Source organism: Monodon monoceros, unplaced genomic scaffold (genome assembly GCF_005190385.1).
Source record: "Monodon monoceros isolate NGI ecotype Baffin Bay Population unplaced genomic scaffold, NGI_Narwhal_1 Super_Scaffold_19, whole genome shotgun sequence".
NCBI classification, from domain to species: Eukaryota; Metazoa; Chordata; class Mammalia; order Artiodactyla; family Monodontidae; genus Monodon; species Monodon monoceros.
Window position 1 is genome coordinate 69,633,106 of NW_021703775.1, and position 22,487 is coordinate 69,655,592.

The 22,487-nt window shown below is 41.5% G+C and overlaps 1 protein-coding gene across 3 annotated transcripts in view; it reads left to right on the forward strand.

The window, feature by feature from the left end:
* The first annotated feature begins 8,657 nt into the window (after positions 1–8,657).
* Positions 8,658–22,487, forward strand: part of ITSN2 (intersectin 2) — a 160,217-nt gene continuing 146,387 nt past the window's right edge. Inside the window, exon 1 of one of the 3 annotated variants that reach the window (XM_029231744.1) lies at positions 8,658–8,707. The gene's annotated coding sequence lies outside the window, so the exon portion shown is untranslated. Of the gene's footprint in view, positions 8,708–8,835; positions 9,054–22,487 lie in introns of those variants that run through there. The other 2 variants (XM_029231742.1, XM_029231743.1) reach the window with 2 other exon arrangements.

Sequence of the window (22,487 nt, forward strand, 5' to 3'; positions counted from 1 at the left end):
TGGGTGGTCATGAATGGCAAGATGTTCATTTAATTAGTTATTATGGCTCACATTGGCCAGACGGAGTGTACATCTTAAGGCCATTGCTGCCTCTCCTCTTCAAATGATCGGGTGGATTCTCTTTCCTAAAGAGTTATGTTATTTACATGACAGACTCTTAAAGGAATCTAAGAAATAAGCCCATGTAAGTCACATCCTGGAAGTCTGTGGCCAACATAGAGAAGGGGCAATTGCACGGTGACATGAGGCCCTGGCTGCAGAGCGAGGAATCCCAAGCTCCAGGAGTAACACGCAGTGTGTCTGACTGTAAAGAGGAGCTTGACCTACTATTTGCATCTTCATATTTTGGGTAAATGTTCTTCCAAAATAAATAATTTTAGAAGTTGTTACTTATGCACATTTAATACAAAAACAGAGAAATTATTGACACTGTAATATAGTGAGAGGAAGTCTCATAAAGAGCACAGACTTGAGAGTCATAAAAGTCAGGAGTTAACTTCTAGCTCTTCCACTTCCTAAATATGTGACTGTGGGAAAATGATCCAATTCCTCTAAACTTCAATTTCTTTGCCTGTGAAATGAGGTTTATAATACCCACTATACACTGTTATCTTAAGGATTGGAGACTATATGAGTGACTGGCATGCTCAGCAAACAATGGTGGTGGTGATTGTTAAATATTAGAACTGGATACCAGCCATTCTTAGCACTTATGGCCGAATGGCTTTGTTCAAGGGCTGTAGTTTTTCTGACACTCACATTTTTCATTTGTAAAAAAAGCCAAAAATATCCACCTGTTGAAGAATGGCTTCTGAGGTTAAATTAATTTGCAAGCAGTCTATCTTTGTCTCTTCTTGTGCTTCTACACGTGTCTACTGAATTAAGCCCTTTAAAACTAGATACTAGAAATGGGGGGAAATGTTTATTGGATACATGCAACACAAAAGGAAAAAAATCAGAAATGGCAAATAACACCGGTACCCAATCCTAACCTCCAAGGCAGAAAATTCTCCTGGAAGGGTGGATGAGGATGGCAACTGACTTCAGGTTGCTGACCTCATTTTGGGCAGTGATTTCATTGCTCTAGTTTTTTTTTTTTTTAATGGCTTATTTATTTATTTACTTATTTTTGGCTGTGTTGGGTCTTCGTTTCTGTGCGAGGGCTTTCTCTAGTTGCAGCGAGTGGGGGCCACTCTTCATCACGGTGCACGGGCCTCTCACTATCGCGGCCTCTCTTGTTGTGGAGCACAGGCTCCAGACGCGCAGGCTCAGTAGTTGTGGCTCACGGGCCTAGTTGCCCCACGGCATGTGGGATCCTCCCAGACCAGGACTCAAACCCGTGTCCTCTGCATTAGCAGGCAGATTCTCAACCACTGCGCCACCAGGGAAGCCCTCATTGCTCTAATTTTTAAATGTTCATCTTGTTCTTGAGGGAAGTCAAGACAGGGCAAGTTTCAAGAATATCACCTTGGATCACAGACAAGATGGCAGAGTAGAAGGACATGAGCTCACCTCTTCTTACAGAAACACCAAAATCACAACTAACTGCTGAACAGCCATCGACAAAAAAACACTGGAACCTACCAAAAAAGATACCCTACATCCAAAGACAAAGAAGAAGCCATAATGAGACAGTAGGAGGTGTGCAACTGTGATAAAATCAAATCTCATACATGCCGGGTGGGTGACCCACAAACTGGAAGATAATTATATCACAGAAATTCTCCCACAGGAGTGAAAGTTCTGAGCCCCATGTCAGGCTCCCCAGCCTGAGGGTCTGGCAACAGGAGGAGTAGCCCCCAGAGAATCTGGCTTTGAAGGCCAGCGGGGTTTGATTGCAGGAATTCCATAGGACTGGGGGAAACAGAAACTCCACTATTGGGGGGGCACACACAGGGTCTCATGTGCACCAGGACCCAGGGAAAAAAGCGGTGACCTCATAAGAGACTGGGCCAGACTTACCTGCTAGTATTGGAGGGTCTCCTGCAGAGGCGGGGTGGGGGGCAGCTGTGGCTCACTGTGGGGAGTGAGCCCTCTCGGAGGCCACCATTTTCTCAAGACCTGGCACTAACCAACAGCCTAGAGGCTCCATTGCTGGGACACCTCAGGCCAAACAACCAACAGGGTGGGAACAGAGCCCCAACCATCAGCAGACAGGCTGCTTAAAGTCTTCCTAAGCACACAGCTGCCCAATAAGCACACACCCTGACAGAGTCCTGCCCACCAGAGGGACAAAACCCAGCTCCACCCACCAGTGGGCAGGTACCAGTCCCTCCCACCACAAAACCTGTGCAAGGCTCTTAAGACAGCCTCATCCACCAGCGGACAGACAGGAGACAGGCTACAATCCTGCAGCCTGCAGAATGGAAACTGCAATCACAGAAAGTTAGACAAAATGAGATGGCAGAGGAATATATCCCATATGAAGGAACAAGACAAAACCCCAGAAGAACAGCTAAGTGAAGTGGAGATAGGCAATCTACCAGAAAAAGGATTCAGAGTAATAAAAGTAAAGGTGATTCAAGATCTCAGAAAAAGAATGGAGGCACAGATGGAGAAGATACAAGAAATGTTTAACAAAAATTTAGAAGAACTAAAGAACAAACAAACAGAGATAAACAACACAACTGAAATGAAAAATACACTAGAAGGAATCAATTATATCACCTAAACAAGCAAACTGTGGCTTCCTATTGGCATGAAGTCTATACTCCTATAGTGTTATGGCTCCAAAGCAAGGATGGTTACTCAATCTCTCTCTCCTGAGAGTGGGCATAAGGTCGGGATAGGGGCAGTTATCTTATATTTCACTGGCTCAAGATAACTTACTTAGGAAGAAGAAAATGGCAATACTAGAAATAAAAATGTTTGTCCCACCAGTCTGGGCCAAGTAGTACAAAATGATCTGATCTACTGTATATTTTAAACTAAAACATTGTTGGAACTTCCCTGGTGGTCCAGTGGGTAAGACTCTGCGCTCCCAATGCAGGGGGCCCAGGTTAGACCCCTGGTCAGGTAACTAGATCCTGCATGTATGCCACAACTAAGAGTCTGCATGCTGCAACTAAGACCCAGTGCAGCCAAAACAAATAAATAAATATTAAAAAAAAAAAACTAAACTAAAACATTGTTGCTTTCTGAACCCAGAATAGCATGGCTTGTGTTCCTCTATTTAAAAGGGGGGGAAAAGTCACAACTCTGCATGGGGAAATTCCCAACACAAGGCTTATACCTGACTCTACCTCCTTTTCTTCATACCAACCAAAGTTAGATAATCACAAACAGAACTTTAGCCTGCTCTCTAGGACTGCTGTGAGGCTTAAATGAAATAAAATTACTCTGTTAAGTACAAAGTGCCATATAAATATTAGTTAGGTTATTACAAGAAGGAAACTGGTATCACTCCAGGTTTGTGCTGGAGACAGCAACAGTAAACTAAACAGACAGCTGGACAAATTTGCCAGACATCCACATGTCTGACTCTTGAATACAGGCTGGATTCCCTTTTGCTGAGCTATACCTGCCAGACTGGAAGCCCCTGGTGCTTCAGTCATGAATGGGCATATACCCTGTCCAGAGCCTCCAGGGCCTCACCCCAGTCTGGCCTTTGGCTCTACCCTGCAGTGCTGGCCCAGGGCCAAGTCTGGTTAACTTCCCCTTCTAGTTTGCCTGGTACTGCCTTTCCGGTACCATCAGGCCTCAAGCCAGAGTCTCAAGTTTTGCAGGGAACAAGTACCCCAATAATGAGAACATTCCTTCCTGCACACTAGGGAACTTCCCTCCTTTTTCCCCTGAAGTCACTCCTATTTCCACTTCTCTGTTTCTCATCTTCTCTAGGGCTCCAGATTAGGGTATGGGAGGTCAAGAAGCTAAGATAAGAGCAAAGGAACAAGTTTGTCCCACTGACCATTCCTCTAAATTGAGTCTCAACTGCTCCCCACTAGTGCTACTTCCTTGCTAACTCCTTGTGTTCAGTAGCTGGAACACAATAGGTTCTTAATAACTATTTACCAAAGGAACACAAATATCAGATTAATGAATCAGCAAATACAGGCATACCTTGGGAATTTTGAGGGTTCAGTTCAAGACCACCACAATAAAGCAAATATTGCAATAAAGTAAATTTTTTGGTTTCCTAGTGCATATAAAAATTATGTTTACATCACACTATAGTATATTAAGTGTGCAATAGCATTATGCCTTAAAAACGTACATACCTTAAGTAAAAAATACTTCATTGTTAAAAATCCTAACCATCATCCAAGTCTTTAGCAAGTTGTACTAGTAACATCGAAGATCATGATCACAGATCACCACAATAAATAATAATGAGAAGGTTTGAAATATCGTGAGAATTACTAAAATGTGACACAGAGACACAAAATGAGCAAATACTTTTGAAAAAACAGCTCTGATAGACTTGTTTGATATGCAGGGTTGCCACAAAACTTCAATTTGTAAAAAGGCAGTATCTGTGAAGCGCAATAAAGTGCAATAAAACGAGGTACATCTGTAGGTGTCAAATGAAGCCCAAGGCCTTTTCCTGGACCCTGACCTCCCCTATTCCTGGCCTGCTTTCATCTGTTTTTATATTCAGAAACTAGGGCAGCCTCAGCTTGGTTTCCCAGGTTAACTTTGACTTTAGTTCTTTATGCAAAGGACCAGTCAGCACATCTATTCTTTCATGTGAGCTTTAAGAGGAAAAAGAAACTAAAAAAGGGACAAACCTTACTTTCCATCTATTTCTCAGAAGGGATAGAATCAATGTGACAGTATATAAGTATGTGTGTGTGTGTGTGTTTGGTAGTGGCACGGAAAGACTGTGAGGTTGTGTTATTTTCTACAGGAGAACAGAAGAGACACCCTAGCTGGAAAGTACAGTTGCTAACAGTAGAGGCAGATTAACTCCTACCAAAGACGGAAGGTAGAGGGGGCACAGCTTTAGAATCATACTACCCACCACTTCTATCTCCAGATGCCCTGAGGATCAGGAGGGTAGAGCCAGGTTTTTCTGGTGTTCAGTGTGGAACACTGCTCCACTGCTAAAGCACATTTTACATGAACCCCAGATGGTATCAAATAGTCAAATATACATGTAACTGGAATGCCAGGAGATGAGAGAGAATGGGGCAGAAAAAAAGTATTTTAAAAAATAAAGGCTAAGATTTTTCTTAATTTGATGAAAGACAGAAACTTGCAGATACAAGATTACAAATGAACACCATGCAGAATAAACACAAAAAAGTTCACGCTGATGTACATCAGAGTCAAATTATTGAAAGCCAAAGCCAAAGAGCAACTCTTGAAAGCAGCAAGAGAAAATAACATATTACACAGAGAAAAAAAATGATCTGCTCAACAGCCAACGGTCATCTGAAACCATGGAGGTCAGAGAGAATGGAAAAACATCATTAAAATGCTGAAACTAAAAAACCCCCCTGGGCTTCCCTGGTGGCGCAGTGGTTAAGAATACACCTGCCGATGCAGGAGACACGGGTTCGAGCCCTGGTCCAGGAAGATCCCACATGCCACGGAGCAACTAATCCTGTGTGCCATAACTACTAAGCCTGTGCTCTAGAGCCCACAAACCACAACTACTGAGCCTGTGTGCCATAACTACTGAAGCCTGCGTGCCTAGAGCCCGTGCTCTGTAACAAGAGGAGCCACTGCAATGAGAAGCCCGCGCACTGCAACGAAGAGTAGCCTCCACTCGTGGCAACTAGAGAAAGCCTGTGCATAGCAATGAAGACCCAACGCAGCCAAAAATAAATAAATAATTTTAAAATAAATAAATAAATAACTCCCCTGTCAATCCAGAACTCTATATTCAGGGCATATATCATTCAAGAATGAAAGCAAAATAAAAATATTTTCAGATAAAATAAAACTAAGAGGATTTGTAGCCAACACACCTGCACTATAAAAAACACTAAAAGAAGTTCTTCAGTTAAAGAGAAATATTATCAGATGGAAACTTGGATCATCAGGAAAGAATGAAGCACATCAAAAATAAGTTTCTGAGTAAATTTAAAAACTATTTTTTGCCCCTTTTCTCTTAATTTCTTTATAAATTGTTTACACCACTGTCTTGGGAGATTTATTACTAGTAGAGGTATTACATATGAGCTCCAAGTTCTTCCTACTTTATATTGATCTTATGAGATGCTTAGAGTCTGGAATTGCTTCTGTACTCCACTCTAGCCTCTTTCCATTACTATGAATTTTCATGTGGGTTGACTGGGTGGGAATGGGGTGAAAGACAGAATCTTTGAAAACTAACAGAAACAGAGATTGCTAGAACATAGGATATATATGGTTGGGAGGAAGGATCAGTGCAGGGAAGGAAAACAGATTGAGATTAAATGCTCCCATGGTAAAAGCTAGGTTACCAGGAACACGCCTTGAATCTATCCTAAATTGTGGCAGAACTTGGGGAAGAGAAATGCAACATACCTAGCCCCCTACCTAACTTCTCACCCTACAATAATTCCTAAACTTCTTTAGACTTGGCAGGTACATCTATATGCCTTAGGTACTACTTAGTTCCTCCAGGTATCTGATTTCCAGTTGGTGCTGGAGATGAAAAAAAGAGATGGTGGGATTTGGGAAATACTAAGGAGAGAAATTATAGATACAGTTCCAAGGTGTGCCCTATGGAGAGAAGAGGAAGTCAAAGAACTGGGATGGTGGAGGTACCACCTAGGTGAATCATCAATGCTGAAGGGTAGGATAGGATGGACAAACTGGCCTCAGAGCTCTGAATGGAACCCTGGGATATAATTGTTTTAGTGTTTGGGGTACTATAGGCTCCCAGTTGTATTCAGGACCTCAATTTCCATCAGAGGTTCTTAGCTTTTTGGTCTACTTTACGAAGACCTTTTAAATGTTTTTTACTTCTTTATAACCGTTCCTTTCTATAAAGTTCATTTCTGTCTTGCCAAGGATTTGGCTCCTCCTTCAGAAAGAAAGGACTCAGGGTGAATTGTATCAGGTCCGGTCCAGAACCCAGAAACACAAATGACATTGATCAAATGATGGGAGGGAAATGGAGACTGGCTAACAATCTGCCTATCGGGAATTAAAAACAGGTTTCGGGCTTCCCTGGTGGCACAGTGGTTGAGAGTCCGCCTGCCGATGCAGGGGACATGGGTTTGTGCCCCGGTCCGGGAAGATCCCACATGCCGCGGAGCGGCTGGGCCCGTGAGCCATGGCTTCTGAGCCTATGCGTCCGGAGCCTGTGCTCCGCAACGGGAGAGGCCACAACAGTGAGAGGCCCGCGTACCGCAAAAAAAAAAAAAAACAGGTTTCACCTTACAAGCCAACTCTCTGGAGCACTATGTTGAGGATTCAGAGGCCTGGACTGAAGTAGGGGCTCTGAAAGGAATCACAATTAACTGGTGATGTCTGTCAAGGGAATGAGACCATGTGCTCAAGAGTGCTACCTCTAGCTTGGGTGGTTTGTTTGCAGACTGATTAGCCCCCAGCAGATAAGGGATAGACTGACTGGTCTCTAGTAGATAAAGGACTTCCTAGGCTAAGGCAAAGGACTCAGGTCTCTCTGTGTCACTGAAGCTCAGGACCTGTCAGGTCTTGGTCAGGTCCAAACCCAAGAGTTAGGAAAAACACTGAGTGTGAGAGCAGGAAAAGCCTGTTTATCATCACTGATGTGTGTTAAGTTCCTCACATGACTTGGTTGACTAGTTCAGATAGGCCTGGGCTTTGGAGTCATGCCTCTCAAGCCAGCCTTGCTACCTTCACATGCCCCAACAGGTAGAATGAAAGCAAGCCATGGGATCATCTGATCTGCACAGATCTCTCCTTTTCCAACAAGTCATGGGGATATGAGTTTTGCACGTGGGACCAGCCCCGCCCCTGCCTCTGAAAGCCAACAGAACTCTTGGGTCTCGGACCCCCACTCTGTTATGCCTAGAGGAAACACCGACTCCTCTAACCCCAACTAACAAAAAGGCTTTCTCTTGTAGGAGCGCTGTGTCACGGGCAAAAACCTCCATAAATGGCGGTGACTTGTGTTATCTAGTCTTTTGCGAAGAAACTAGGAGCTGAAAGGGGAGAAAAAAGAGACACAATTTGAGCTTCACCTGTCAGGCAGCTATCAGGAGGGGAAGAACATCCAGCATCCGCAGACCCTCAGGTGGTGGAGTTCACGGAGAGGTGACTAATTTCTTACTGCTCGGCCAGAGTATACGGGGCAGTTGCTCTGCGCGTGGATGAGGGTTGGAAGGCCCCTCTCTTGCCCTTTTTTGTTTGTGATGGAGGAGGGTGAGGAACGCTGCATGGACGACCGTTGGGTACAGTGAGTCCTTCTGCGCTACCTGAGGGAAAGGCCTGTAACACACCCATGAGTAAGGGTGGGAACAACCTCCTCCCGCCCCACCCCCCATTCCAGGGGAATCGAGCTCCCAGGTCGGCGAAGATACTGTAGTGAGTGAGAAGGCTCCAGGGAGAGCGCCACGGGAGGTGCAGCAGGCACTCACCATACACCGTTTGGCCCTTTTCCAAAACTGTGGGGTCTGCGGTGGCGGGAAAAGCACCACCCAGCCTCAACATGTCACCTCGCGGAGGAGGAGCCAGGTAGGTAGGCGCCCCTCCAGGAAGGACTGCCGCGTCCGGGCTTCGGGGCTTCCCCGAGGGGAGAGCGGAGCACTAGGGCCAGGCCCGCGGGGTCCGCTGCCCTGGGGCTTTGGGGGTGAGGAGCCGCGCCCGGGCCAATTTCGGGTTCCCGAGGGTGGGGGAGTCGGTGCCCGGCAGCGGGCGGGCAGTCAGCCGCCCGGACCGTCGCCTCCCACCCCGCCCCCCGGCTTCCTGCGGAGGCCGCGGCCGCCATGTTGTTGTGGGGCTGAGGCGGCGCCGCGGAGCCCGAGCGGCCGTGACAGGCTGCGCAACAGGTTCGTTGGCGGCAGCCTGACTACGAAGCGGCCGCGGCGGCGGCGTCTGCTGGGCAGGGTCTCCCGGCGTCCGCCCGCGCCCGCGCCGCTGGTGCCGAGGGGCGCGGGGCCGCGCTGTGACGTGCGGGAGGCGCGGTGGCGCGCCAGGTGGGTGAAGCTGCTGCCGGGCCTGCCGCAGGGCGCGGGGCAGGTGCGGACGCCGCCGCGTCAGCCGCGGGGAGGCTCGCGGGCCGGGCTGGGCGCCCCGCACCACGCGGACGGGCCCTTGGGAGCGCGGACGGGCCCTTGGGAGCCCGGGCGGCCCCCGAGCTAGGCCCCTGGCGGGCTTGGCGGCGCCGGGCGGAAACCTCCGGCGCCGGGTTCCTGCCCCCGCGGCGGGGCCAGGGCGGACGACGAGGGACCGGGGCCGGGCTGCCTCTTCTCCACGGCCGAGCTCCGGCCCCCGGCCGCGGCCTCTTCTGGCAGGTGCGGACGCCGCGGCGGGCCGAGGGCGGCGTGGCCCCCTCGCTTTCGGGGTGCGGGCAGAAGAGAGACAGCCCTGAGGGGCACCCGCATGCTTCCTCGGAGCCCCATTTTATTTTCACGGAGTTGGTTTTCCTTCCTGGTGAGGGTTGGTGCGGAATGTCAGGTGAGCCGCATCCTGGTGCGTCAAAGTAGCCCGAGTCACGAGAGGCCAGTGGGCGGATGCTCGGCGTCCACCGCTCACCTTAAACCAAAGTTGGGAAATGTTACAATTTGACTAGTGTTATTGACTTCCCAGGGTGTACAGGAAGCACGGAGAGATGTAATCTCTTGGACCAGAGTAAAGTTTATTGCTTTTATATTTTTTTTTAAAAGACGCCTGCATATGCATAGTGAATGGGTAAACCGAGGCTGAAACTGCAGATGGCTTTGCATTTTGTAGAAAGATGCTGTATTGGGATTTATTAATCCTGTGCTTTATCGTCGAATGATTGCTGAGGGCAAGTATGCTTCATTTGAAACTTGTATTGTTTAGGAATTAGGAATATTTTTGATGGAGCCAACCGCTTTGTGATAGGAATTAAGGTTAACACAAAAATGTTTGCTTTACTAAATGCTCTAGTTTGTTTTTACTAGTGTTTACTTGCTTAACCAGAAATAGGCAAGGTGTGCCTTGAAATTTTATGTTGTCCCAGTCAGCTTAATTTAGGTAGCCTAGACTCTGTAGGTTAAGCCTCTTAAGCCTCTTAAGAAAATTAATTGCCTCTCTCCCTGTGCTTGTTTGCTATGTTGTTAATCAGTGGTAAAACCTAAACGCAATCTAGAAACATAAAGTAGAACCTTTACATAAATTAATAATGACGTCCCTCAAAATTTAAAGATAGTAGCAGTTCTGATGTGCTAAGTTTCTTTGGCTGTGCCTACGATTTTCTTGTAATTTCTTTATTTCCCCCAGCTTACTGAGATATGATTGACATATATCCTTTATTATTTCAAAAGCATGTAAGGTGCAAGTTGTTTTTAAAAGCTTCGTTTAAGGACAAACAGAATTTTGTGTTTTTTTTAGAGGACATGGAAAAAATGTGCGTGGCTGCTGTTTTAGTGTAGTATTAATGAGCCTCAGAAAAGGTTGCATTTTATACTTTAATGCATGTAATTGTTCCTTTTGTTTACCTTTATAACGAAAGGTAGAATTGTCTGAGAAAACTTGACCTGTACTGAATTATTGAGCAGGGAGGTACTATTGTTAGTTCAGCACATCTCAAGGATAAAATCCTGATCTCTCCTGAATATGAGGAAATGTGTTAGGCATGTGCTGGGATTGGAATTATGGTTTTAAAAATTTTTGTATTTTCACAGAATCAGAATAGTAAAAGGAACCTCTATACATCCGTCACCCAAACTCAGCAGCTTTCAAGATCTTCTTTACCCATTTCTTTCTTTCTTCCTTATTTTTTAGTTTTTTCACTCTATATACTTATCATATCTCTTTTTTAAAGTGGAAATTTTCTTACATAACCCTAAGATTTTTATTTTATTGTATCTTTAATACAGTTTCACAAATTTCTTTCTAGTAAGACAAAAAGACCGTTATTGGCCATCTCTCTTTTCAGCTACTTTCCTCAGTATTAAAATGTATTTACCATTCTTGTCATTTATTGAGCACTTACTGCCTGCCAGGCCCTGTGCTGTACTATATAATCATTTGAAGCTCACAAAGACCCTATGAGTTCTTTCCCTCCCATCAAATAGATAAATGAAATGTTAACCTGAAGGTTAACTGACTACTCTAGGTTAACTGAGCTGCTCTAGGTCACTGAGCTAGTAAGTACAGGAGCCAGGTTGCAAACCAGGATCCTTCTAACTTCAGCACCTGTTCCCTTATCTGGTACACTCATCGTGGTTCAGAAATTAAAACAAAAACAAAAGGTTATTTGGGCATTCAATAAATGTTGAGTAGATGAATGAAAGTACGTATTATTCCACCGATAAGTGACTAGCATTTTTATATACTATATTTACTTGTAAAGCATTTATATTAACAAGTTCCAGGAATGATTCAAAATAAACTAATTACATTTCTCAAAATGGGGTATTTTATTACCATACAACAGTGCATTTTCTTGTTTTTCTTTTTTATATTCTGATCTTTTCAATACCTTATTTATGGAAAAATGTATGGAATAACTATTTATGAAGAAAAGCTTAAAAAAGGCAGATTTTTTTGTGTGTTAATTGTTAAAGGTGGATTCCAAGTATGAAGTAGAAAAATCATGTTTAGGATTAGTTCTGTAAAAGAATAGTTCTAAAGATGAAGATGCATCAGAAATGCTGTATCTTTTACTTGAGTTCATTCCTGACTTTTTGTCATCCTTTAACTACAGAGCACAGCGACTAATGTTAGAGTCCTATTGAGTAAGAGTGTGCATATAGGTATTGCTGAGAAGGAGGAACTGAACGGGCCTTAAAGGATCTGAAGGCAGAGAGGAAGTGGGGGAGGGGGGAGGAAACTGAGCAGAAATAGAAGTAGGGCAATGAATACATCAAGAGATAATGTATTTTTACAACTCTAAGAGGGCAGTATATTTCATTTGCAAATGTATTATTTTGAGAGATTCACTTAAAAATTAATTTCACAGCTATATCAGGACACTGAATGATTTATTTATTTGTGAAGCTGTTTAGCAGTGATTATGGTAGACATTTAGGGATCTAATACCAGATGGCAGACATTTAACTTGTTTTACTTAAGCAACAGTTTCATGTTTTCTAGATCCTTTTCTTCACTAATACATATTCATGTTATGTGTTTCAATGAAAATTTTATTTATTTTTATCTTAACTGTGGTAGATAAGAGTACAGGCTTTCAAGTTAAGCCTCCTGCTCCCAGCTCCAACACTAAATAACAACCTTGAGCAACTTATTTTAATTTTCTAAGCTTCTGTTTCCTTATCTGTAAAATGGGGGAAGTAACATTACCAACTCATAGTGCTGTTGTAAAGTGCTTAGCACAGTGACTTCTGCTCAGTATAAGTGCTTAATAAATGTTACCTGTTATTATTCCAACTTATGTCGATGAGAAATTTCAAAACTAAACTGAGTCTCCTTTTTATTTTTTATTTATTAAAAAAATTTTTTTAACCTAGTAACTGGAAAAGTAATTAGCCTTTTAGGCCTTAATTTTTTTTTTAACATCTTTATTGGAGTATAATTGCTTTACAATGGTGTGTTAGATTCTGCTTTATAACAAAGTGAATCAGCTATACATATACATATATCCCCATATCTCCTCCCTCTTGCGTCTCCCTCCCACCCTCCCTATCCTAACCCCCTAGGTGGTCACAAAGCACTGAGCTGATCTCCCTGTGCTATGTGGCTGCTTCCCACTAGCTATCTACTTTACATTTGGTAGTGTATATAGTGTATATATGTCTATGCCACTCTCTCACTTTGTCTTAGCTTACCCTTCCCCGTGTCCTCAGGTCCATTCTCTATGTCTGCGTCTTTATTCCTGTTCTGCCCCTAGGTTCTTCAGAACCATTTTTTTGTTTTTTTTTTTTTAGATTCCATATATTTGTGTTAGCATAGGGTATTTTTTTCTCTTTCTGACTTACTTCACTCTGTATGACAGACTTTAGGTCCATCCACCTCATTACAAATAGCTCAATTTCATTTCTTTTTATGGCTGAGTAATATTCCATTATATATATGTGCCACATCTTTATCCATTCATCTGTGGATGGACACTTAGGTTGCTTCCATGTCCTGGCTATTGTAAATAGAGCTGCAGTGAACATTGTGGTACATGACTCTTTTTGAATTATGGTTTTCTCAGGGTATATGCCCAGTAGTGGGATTGCTGGGTCGTATGGTAGTTCTATTTTTAGTCTTTTAAGGAATCTCCATACTGTTCTCCATAGTGGCTGTATCAATTTACATTCCCACCAACAGTGCAAGAGGGTTCCCTTTTCTCCACACCCTCTCCAGCATTTATTGTTTGTAGATTTTTTGATGATGATTAGCACTTAATTTTTTTTTTTTTTTGGTGGTACGCGGGCCTCTCACTGTTGTGGCCTCTCCCGTTGCGGAGCACAGGCTCCGGACGCGCAGGCTCAGCGGCCATGGCTCACGGGCCCAGCCGCTCCGCGGCATGTGGGATCTTCCCGGACCGGGGCACGAACCCGTGTCCCCTGCATCGGCAGGCAGACTCTCAACCATTGCGCCACCAGGGAAGCCCTAGCCCTTAATTTTTAATCTTACCATTTCTAAAAGAAGGCTGGAAAATAGAGTAGAATTTAGCTACAATCCCATCTCCCAACAAAGAATCTGCCCTTTTAGTCCCCTTAATTTGGGGCGGTGGGGAGATGGGGAAACATAGCCTGAAAGAAAATGTTGTATATCTGCAAAAGAAACAACAGCTTTGGATTATTACTTCAAAGTCTTTGAATCCATATGCTTAAATAACTTCTACTTTTCAGTGTGAGGAGTGCTTGGCTAGTGTGAGGTTGATAATGGGAAAGAATGATCAAGGACGGTGGCAGTGTGAAACTGCAGAGCCCACACAGATAAGGACCCAGCAGGGTTTGCTCCGACAGGAGGACACTGATAACTGTTGCTTTATCGTTTTATTTTTGCTTAAAATATGTATTTGGACACTTTCTTCACCCCCTCACCCCTCCTCCTTCACACTTAAGAATGACTGCTTTTTATAAAGCAGAAACTAACACACCATTGTAAAGCAATTATACCCCAATAAAGATGTTAAAAAAAAAAAGAATGACTGCTTAAATATAAGAATTAAGTAGGTCAAGTTAATAGTTTCTCAATTTATGTAACATTAGGTGACTTTAATTTTAGTAAGTATGAGATACTTTTTGGTGAATATAAGTGAGAACTTCAGGATTAATGAAGTTTGCTGAGAATGATGCAGGCTGGGAACACTTGTGTAGCATTCATTCTCTGACTTTGTGGTAAGCCCTAAAAACCGGAATTGTAGAGGAGAAGCCATGGTTAAGACTTGAGATTTAATTTCCCTTACTCTATTCACCTCACGAGAAACATTTTAGGCTTTCTCTCTGCTAAAGTTCCAGTGAAATGCTTAGATAAACTGTATTGGAAGGCTTTCCCTCACCACCTCTCCTTTCTTCTGGTGTCTGGTCTTCATTCCATGATTCTGATTGGAGTTTTTGCCGCCTTCTTCCAGCATACTAGCTCCTACCTCCAGGATCCGGGGTTCCACTGGGTCCTAGAAAGCTAAGTCACTTGGATGATGGAGATGGAAAGAGCCATTTAGGTTAGAGACAGATAACCCAAAACTTTCTGAACACTACTTTCCAATACCTGGGTTTTATAGTCTTCATAACCTGGTGGTAATCCCATTTTGAAAAAGTACATGCAGCAGCTCTCTCTTAAATCCATCTTTGCTATTGCTTTCCTCATTAAGTTGACTTTACCCCATCTTTGTCTTTCCAGGGGCTTCAATGAAAAAAAAGCCCCCTTCCCACCTTTTCTGCCACCTGCTTTAACTTTCTTTTCTTTTTTCTCAAACACTGTCTTTCCTCTTTAAAAAGTTAAACCCAATAGAAATCACTTGTAATTCTTGGTATTGAATTAATTCTTTTAGCAAATAATGAGTGTCTACATGCCAGGAACTGGCCCAACCACTGAGAATATAAACAGTGAAAAAAATACACAAAAACCTTGGCCCTTGTGCTACTTGTATTCAAGAAGGGGGAGCAGGGCTTCCCTGGTGGCGCAGTGGTTGAGAGTCCGCCTGCCGATGCAGGGGACATAGGTTCGTGCCCCAGTCTGGGAAGATCCCACATGCCACGGAGCAGCTGGGCCCGTGAGCCATAGCCGCTGAGCCTGTGCGTCTGGAGCCTGTGCTCCGCAACGGGAGAGGCCACAACAGTGAGAGGCCCGCGTACCGCAAAAAAAAAAAAAAAAAAGTGGGGGGGGGAGCAGAGACAAAATGTCTAGGAGTTAGAATTTGTTAAGTGCCATGGAGAAAAGTAAGGTAGGAAATGAGGCTAGGGAATGTGTGGGTAGGTGGGTGAGGGTAAATCGAGAGAAGTAGATTGGCCTCATTCAAAATTATTAAGGAATTCAAGATTGGGGAAGGATTATTGTACACATTTTATGAGTAAATTTAATAGTATTTCAGGTCATTGTATTTAACAGAAATGTTTATCATTTACTGTTTGGTTTGGACCCAGCAGATCTCTTAATATTTCTATTTCCTAGTAACTTAAGCCAGAAAACAAAAAACAAAAAACCTCAGGCACAACATGAGCCTAGAGCAGAGATCTATCAAATAGTTTAGAATAGATACCTTAATTTGGTTTTTTCTAAAAGTGCTATGTTGTGTTTGTTTTAAAATTCTATAGACTTTTTGTTTGTACCATTTTTATTGTGATGAGTAATATCATGTTCCTTGTGTAAAACTGGAAAGCTACAGGGAAGTTGAAAGAAGAAAATAATAGTCCCTAATTCATATTACCTGGAGAAATGTTCAGTGTTAATATTTTAGTAGATCTCCTTCTAGAAATTTTTCTTTGGGAAAAATGGAATTATATACTCTGCTTATATAATCTGCTTTTTAGCTTACTAGCATTTATCAAAAACCATGGTTCTACTTTATTATATATTTATCTACAATATAATTTTTATTGGCTTGCTACTACGGTATGTTAATAACGTCTAGTATATATTGTGCATTTACTGTATCCTGGTTATCAATACTTTTGAGACACTTTACATATTTTTGCTCATTTAGTCTTTAGACTCTCTATAAGAGCTGTTCTTTTATTATTTATTTTACAGCTGAGAAAATTGAGCAAGGACCGGTTTAGTAATTTTCCCAAGATCCCATAGCCAATAAGTGGCAGCCATAGGTTATGAACTTAGTCTGACTCTATATACTGTGCTCATATCATTGTCTCATATTGGTTCTCTAACATTAAGGTAGTTTATAGTTTTTTTGTTGTTGTTATTTTAAATTGTGCCACAGTTAACATCCTTGTAACCATATCTGTGTTTACGTCTATGATTATTTCCTTAGAATAAATTTCTAGTAGTTGCAGTGGTATTGGATCAAAAGATATGGACACTTCCTAAGGCCCATGTAAATGTATTGCCAAGTTGTCTTCTAGAAAAACTTGTCAGTACCAAAGTGTTCTCTTACCAGATGTAATCAGTCCTATTCCCCACATCCTCAGAAACACTGGCTTTTTTTTCTTTAATCTAATAATTTGATAAAAACCCTTGTTTTAATTTTTCTTTCTCTGAATATTAATAATATTAATAATATTATACTTAAATTTTTTTTTCTTTGAGAAATATTTGTCTTTTTCTCACTTCATTGGCATGTTCATCTCTTGGTTATTTCTAAGAATTCTTTATATATTAAGAATATTAACTGTTGCTTATAGGTGTAAATTTTTTCCAAGTTTGTTTCTTAGTTTTGTAAATTGATTCTTATCAATGATAATGATAATAGCTAACATTTATGTAGTAATCCCCATGTGTAGCACTATTCTAATTCATTATATTTATTAACTCATTTAATTTTTAGACACCCCTGTGATGTAGGTGCTATTATTAGCTCCATTTACGAAGTCCTCTGACATTATGTTTTAAATTTTCAGACAGTTTTTTCTTCTGTGTCCTTGACCATTTCTGTTCCCAATTCCTAAAAATCTGTTTTCCTAGCCTACTGCGTGATACCTATTGTTTAGTTCTTCATTACTCAGTTTAGGATTCATTTCCTCTGGGATTACTCATCTAACAACTTTCTAGTCTTAAGGCAAAGTTAGGTGCCCATCTTCTCTCTTTTCTTTATACCTATAGCACTTACATGCAATACTCAGTTTTGGTCTTATTCCTCTTGTGTATTCCCTGTGCTTACACATCTTATACAGGTGCTATACCTCTGATGACTCTGTAAAGATTTGTTGATTTGAATTAAAGGTGCTCATGATGATGTTGGTGATATCAAGAAGGAAATCAACCTTCCCAATATGTAAAATAGAGAAACTTACACTGAGGAAGTAACCTTGGAACTGCGCTTGAAGGCCCATGGGGAAGGAGGGAGAGAGGGAGGGCCCAGAGACTAAAACCAAGTGAAAACAGATGTGGAAATTCCCCATTCGGGGAACCGCAAGTTATTTAGAGTGATTTTGAGGATTATCAACCTTGCCTCTGGGAAAGCCTGATGAAATAAGTTCTTTCACCCAGCATACCTGGTCTAGTGTTCAGAATAGTTAAATCTTCCTTCTAGATTTCTTCTGCTATGAAACAGTGTTCAGTTTCTCTTCTGACTTCCCCCTTTTTTCAGTGTGAGGAGACAGGGGAAGTTGGAGGGTCCTGGTGTAAACTTGGTAAGATCTTGAAATGCCCAGGGAAGTTTGGTGACTTGGTGGGGTAGTCCCACTGGCAGCCTTTGCCGGAAGTAGAAGCCTTGGGCTTGGGAAGAGAAGGAACCATGCAGCTTTTGTCCGTGGAGACTTGGGTTCCTGCACACCTTTCCCTGGCTGTCAGCACACTGGATAAGATCTCAACTCCTTTTTTCTCCAGGGTTCATTACGTTTCTGTTCTTCTAGCTTTGATAAGCGACTAAGGGACATTCTCTTGTTCCACTAGCCTAATCTTGAGGTATACTGACCGCTGATCTAGAAGAATAACAAGTGAGCACTTTATATATTAACAATGTAATTTATTTGTCATTTAATTTGATACTTTTTCAAATTCCTTTCCTCTTTATGTCTCATAATGTAACTGAAACTTTTTTTCATTATGAAAATAATGCATGCTGATTGAAGAAACTTTGTAAAATAGAGGGAGAAAAAGTAGGAGAAAAAAGTTATTCCAAGTCCAACAACCAATGACAACCATATTTTGGTGTCTCCCATCCACCCTCTCTTTTCTCTTTGTTTTTGCATATATATTTTTGTACATGTTTTACAATACAACAGTGTAGTTAGGAACATGGCTTGTGCTGTCTGGGGTTTTAGTTCCAACTTAGCCTTTCATTAGCTTTGTGAGTGTAACAGTCTCACTAAGCCTCAGTTTTCTTTTCTTTAAAAAGTGGAGATTTCCTAATAATATTTATCCCTAGAGTTGTTATGAGGATGAAGAGATAATGTATGTTTAGTGTGACCATCTCATAATGACTTTTCAATAAATGTAACAATAATAATCAGACCTGTCTTTTGGTTAGGTCAGCTGGGGCTGCTCTGGGCTGTGGTTGCAGGGAGGGAGGTGAGTCAGGGGTACTGTACCTTTCTTTTCTGAAATAATTAAAATTTAACTTCAAACTATTTTTTTTAATATTCTCAAGGGGCCTATGAAAATGTTTACACTGAGACCTCCTTTAAAGTGTGATTTATCTTGGGCTAGCCTCACAGTGGGTGAGTGGTCCTGGGCCTCAGACTTCTAGGATGGCCCTGATAATGAGGATATCAATGATAATGAGATGACAGTGACAACAAGTAAAGACCTGAGTGTCAGGCTTGGTAGTTGGTAAGTATTCAGTGATCGTTAGCCGCTGTTATTTTTAATAATGATAAATACACATTTATAGTATATCATAACTTATAAGAGTATAACCAGTTTCCAGGTTATTATATGGTCTAGCTGAAATTGTTTATTAAAAAGTAGGTTATTGAGATATAATTTACATATCATTATGAATTTAAGTGGCACCATAATACTTGGCTCAGTGTGTCCTCCCATTATTGGATGCTCATATTATTTCCAATTTTTTTGTGTAGTAACTAATAATAACTGCAGTGAATATCATTGTAAATAAAGTCTTTCCCACATTTATTATTATTTGCTTATGACGGATTTCCAGAAGTGAAATTATTGATTTACAGGATAAGAACGTTGTTAGGATTCTTGCTGTATATTTTCACACTGCCTTCTGAAGAGCTCTAGCAGTTTGCACCCCCATGAGTATGTCTGTAGTACTCATCTCTTCTCACGTTTGCTAGCCCTGACTACTGTCTAGTGTCTGTTGTTGTGTTTTTTTTAATAAGTTTATAAGGAGAAACAAGAGAACTTCATTTGTATTTTCTTGATTATTAGTGATGTTAACATTTATTAGCCAGTTTTATTTCCTCTTTGGAAAATTGTCTATTTATTTTCATTATTTTAGTAGTTCTCTGTATATTAAAAATAATGGCTGTCATATTTGTTGTGATTTTTTTCCAATTGTATATCTTTTAATTTTGTTTTCAACAGAAGTTTAAAATACTTATATAAATGAATTTTTACTATTTCCTTTGTATTTTCTTGCATGGCTTCAAAACTTAGAAAGTTATCTTTATTTCAGAGAGGTGATATTTTACTTGAAGGTGAAGAATCTACCTGAATTTTTTCCCTCTGTACTTCTCAGTCAAGTAAATAGTTTTGCTTTAATATTTAGTCCTGATATGAGACAGAAGAGAATAGACCAAATAGCCAGCACCCCCAGCCCTCCCCTTACAGCAATGCAGGCTGAGTCACAAGCTGTTCTTAGATGTTTTTTCCCCCTTCATGTGGGTGAATTGTCTTGTTCAGTGTTGTTGACTAATTCTTCTAAAATTGGTTTAATTTAAATCTTTGATATAATTGGAGCGCTAGCTACTTCAGTATTAGTTTACCATTGCAGTTCTTTTTTTGCCCCGTTTATTGGTTGATTCTTTGTGGGCTAAACTTAACACTTATAAAAGTCCAAACTTACAATTTATATTCAGACATCTTAAACTGAAGATGCTAAGTTGAAGAACTAGAACTAAGAACTAAGTTTGTATAGAACAATTCTCTTTTTGAAGCTTTTGAGTCTCAACATGCTTTGTGTATTTGGGGCCCTAAGCCTCTCGGTAGAAATAGTGGTCACCTTTTACTCAAATATAATCAATATTTGTAAGAAAAACATGTCCTTTTTATTAGTAATTGGTACAACTGTGGTTTGTTATACCAGTTCAGTGAAATCAAGCCAGCTACAGTAGATCCACATACGAATGAACTCCGTTCTGAGAGCGTGTTCGTAAGTCCAGTATGTTCCTAAGTCCAACAAAATTAGCCTAGGTACCAGACTAACACAATTGGCTATATAGTACTGTACTGTAATAGGTTTATAATACTTTTCACACAAATAATACATAAAAACCAAACAAAATAAAGAAACATGTTTAATATTACAGTACAGTACCTTGACAAATACGGTAGTACAATACAACAGCTGGCATACAGGGGCTGGCATCAAGTGAACAGGCAAGGAGAGTTACTGACTGGAGGAGGGAGAGGAGGTGGGAGATGGTAGAGTTGAAGGATCATCAGCAATAGGAGAAGGAGGGCAAGTTGCAATTTCACCCATGCCTGACGTTGATGGCACAGGTTCTGGTCCCTTGCTAGATTCAGTTCTGTCTACCCTCTTGAAAAAAACGATCCAGTGATGTTTGGGTAGTATAGCTCTTTTTTTCTCGTCATAGATGACATGGTAGCACTGGATCGCATTCTGAACTGCTGCTGCAACCTTCATGTATGATTCTACGTTCAGGTCCTGTGCATCAAAAACTAACAGTGCCTCCTCAAATAAAGAAAATCCCCTTGCCACTTCCTGTGTCATGAATCTCTTCGGTTCTTCAGTCACTTCTTCTTCCTCTTGTCGCTCCACTCTCTCAATTATTTTCACTTCTGTTTCCATCGGTATCGCTTGGTGCTTCTTAGCAGTACCAGCTACGTCAGTGCTGCTTTTACGCTTTCTTCCGGACATGCTGGGCTTGAAATGAAGATACTGTACTAGTGAACTCTATACAGTACTGTACAGTAGAGTACACAAAAGCACAACCACTTGTAGAGGATGCACGCACGTGACAGTGTACACCCAGCATGTGAACTAACGTGATTGGACATGTGAACACATGTTCATATCTGAAAGTTTGCAACTTGAAGGTTCATATGTAGGGGACTGACTGTATTATAGTTGAAAATCATGTTGAAATAATAGTAGTAATAGCCATCATTTATGATCGCCTTGTGTGTGCCAGTTGCTTTACAGACATGATAGCTGAGCCTTAAAAAAGTCTGGCATTATCCACATTTATAGGTTAGGAAATTGAAGCTATGTCATGTGGAAGTCTACTAAACTAAGAAGTAACTACCCTGGGATTAGAGCTCAATTGGTTGATCTGCTTTCAAAGTTCAAGTTCCAGACTGTCAACTTGCTTGTCCTCAGTGCAGTTGAAAGGATGCTAATCTCTGAGTCAAAGCATTTGTGTTTATTAAAGGATATTTTAGTACCTACCATGTGGCTGACTGCTGAGCACTAGGTATGAAGGTGAAGAGACATTCACAGGAACTCACAGTCTAATAGAGGTGGGCAGGAATGAAAACAAAGGTTACATTACTAGTTGGTATGTAGTTTAATGGAGATATATACAAGATAAAATGGGAATGTGGCAAAGAAAGCTTTTGTAAGTAGAAGTGTCACTGAGAAGGTAGGTAGTTACACAGATTCAGAGAGTGAGGGAATAGGAATAAGATGGGGCAGAGGTGGAAGGGGAAGGTATTCCAAGAGTGGAAAAGTAGGCAGAAGATAAACCCTAAAATACCTTGTATGCCATGTGAAGATTAGATTTTTTTTTTAAATCAGATTTATTGAGATATAATTCATAAACCATAAAATTCACCCTTTTTAAGTTTACAGCTCTATGGTTTTTATTAGAGTCACAGAATTGCACAAGCATCATCACAAATTTTAGAACATTTTCATCATCGAAAAGAACCCCCTATACCTATTAGCAGCCTCTCTCCATTTCCCTCCAATACCCCAAGCTCTAGGGAACCACTGATCTACTTTCTGTCTCTATGAATTTGCCTATTCTGGACACCTCATATAAATGAGAACATAGAATACGTGGTCTTTTGTGACTAGCGTCTTTCACTTACCGTAGTGTTTTTAAAGTGCATCCATGTTGTAGCACGTGTCAGTAATTAGTTCCTTTTTATGGCCAAAGGTTCCATTGTGTGGGTATACCACATTTGTTTATCCATTCATCAGTTGATGGACATTTGGGTTGTTTCCACTTTTGGCTATTATAAATAATGCTGCTGTGAGCATTCGTGTACAAGTT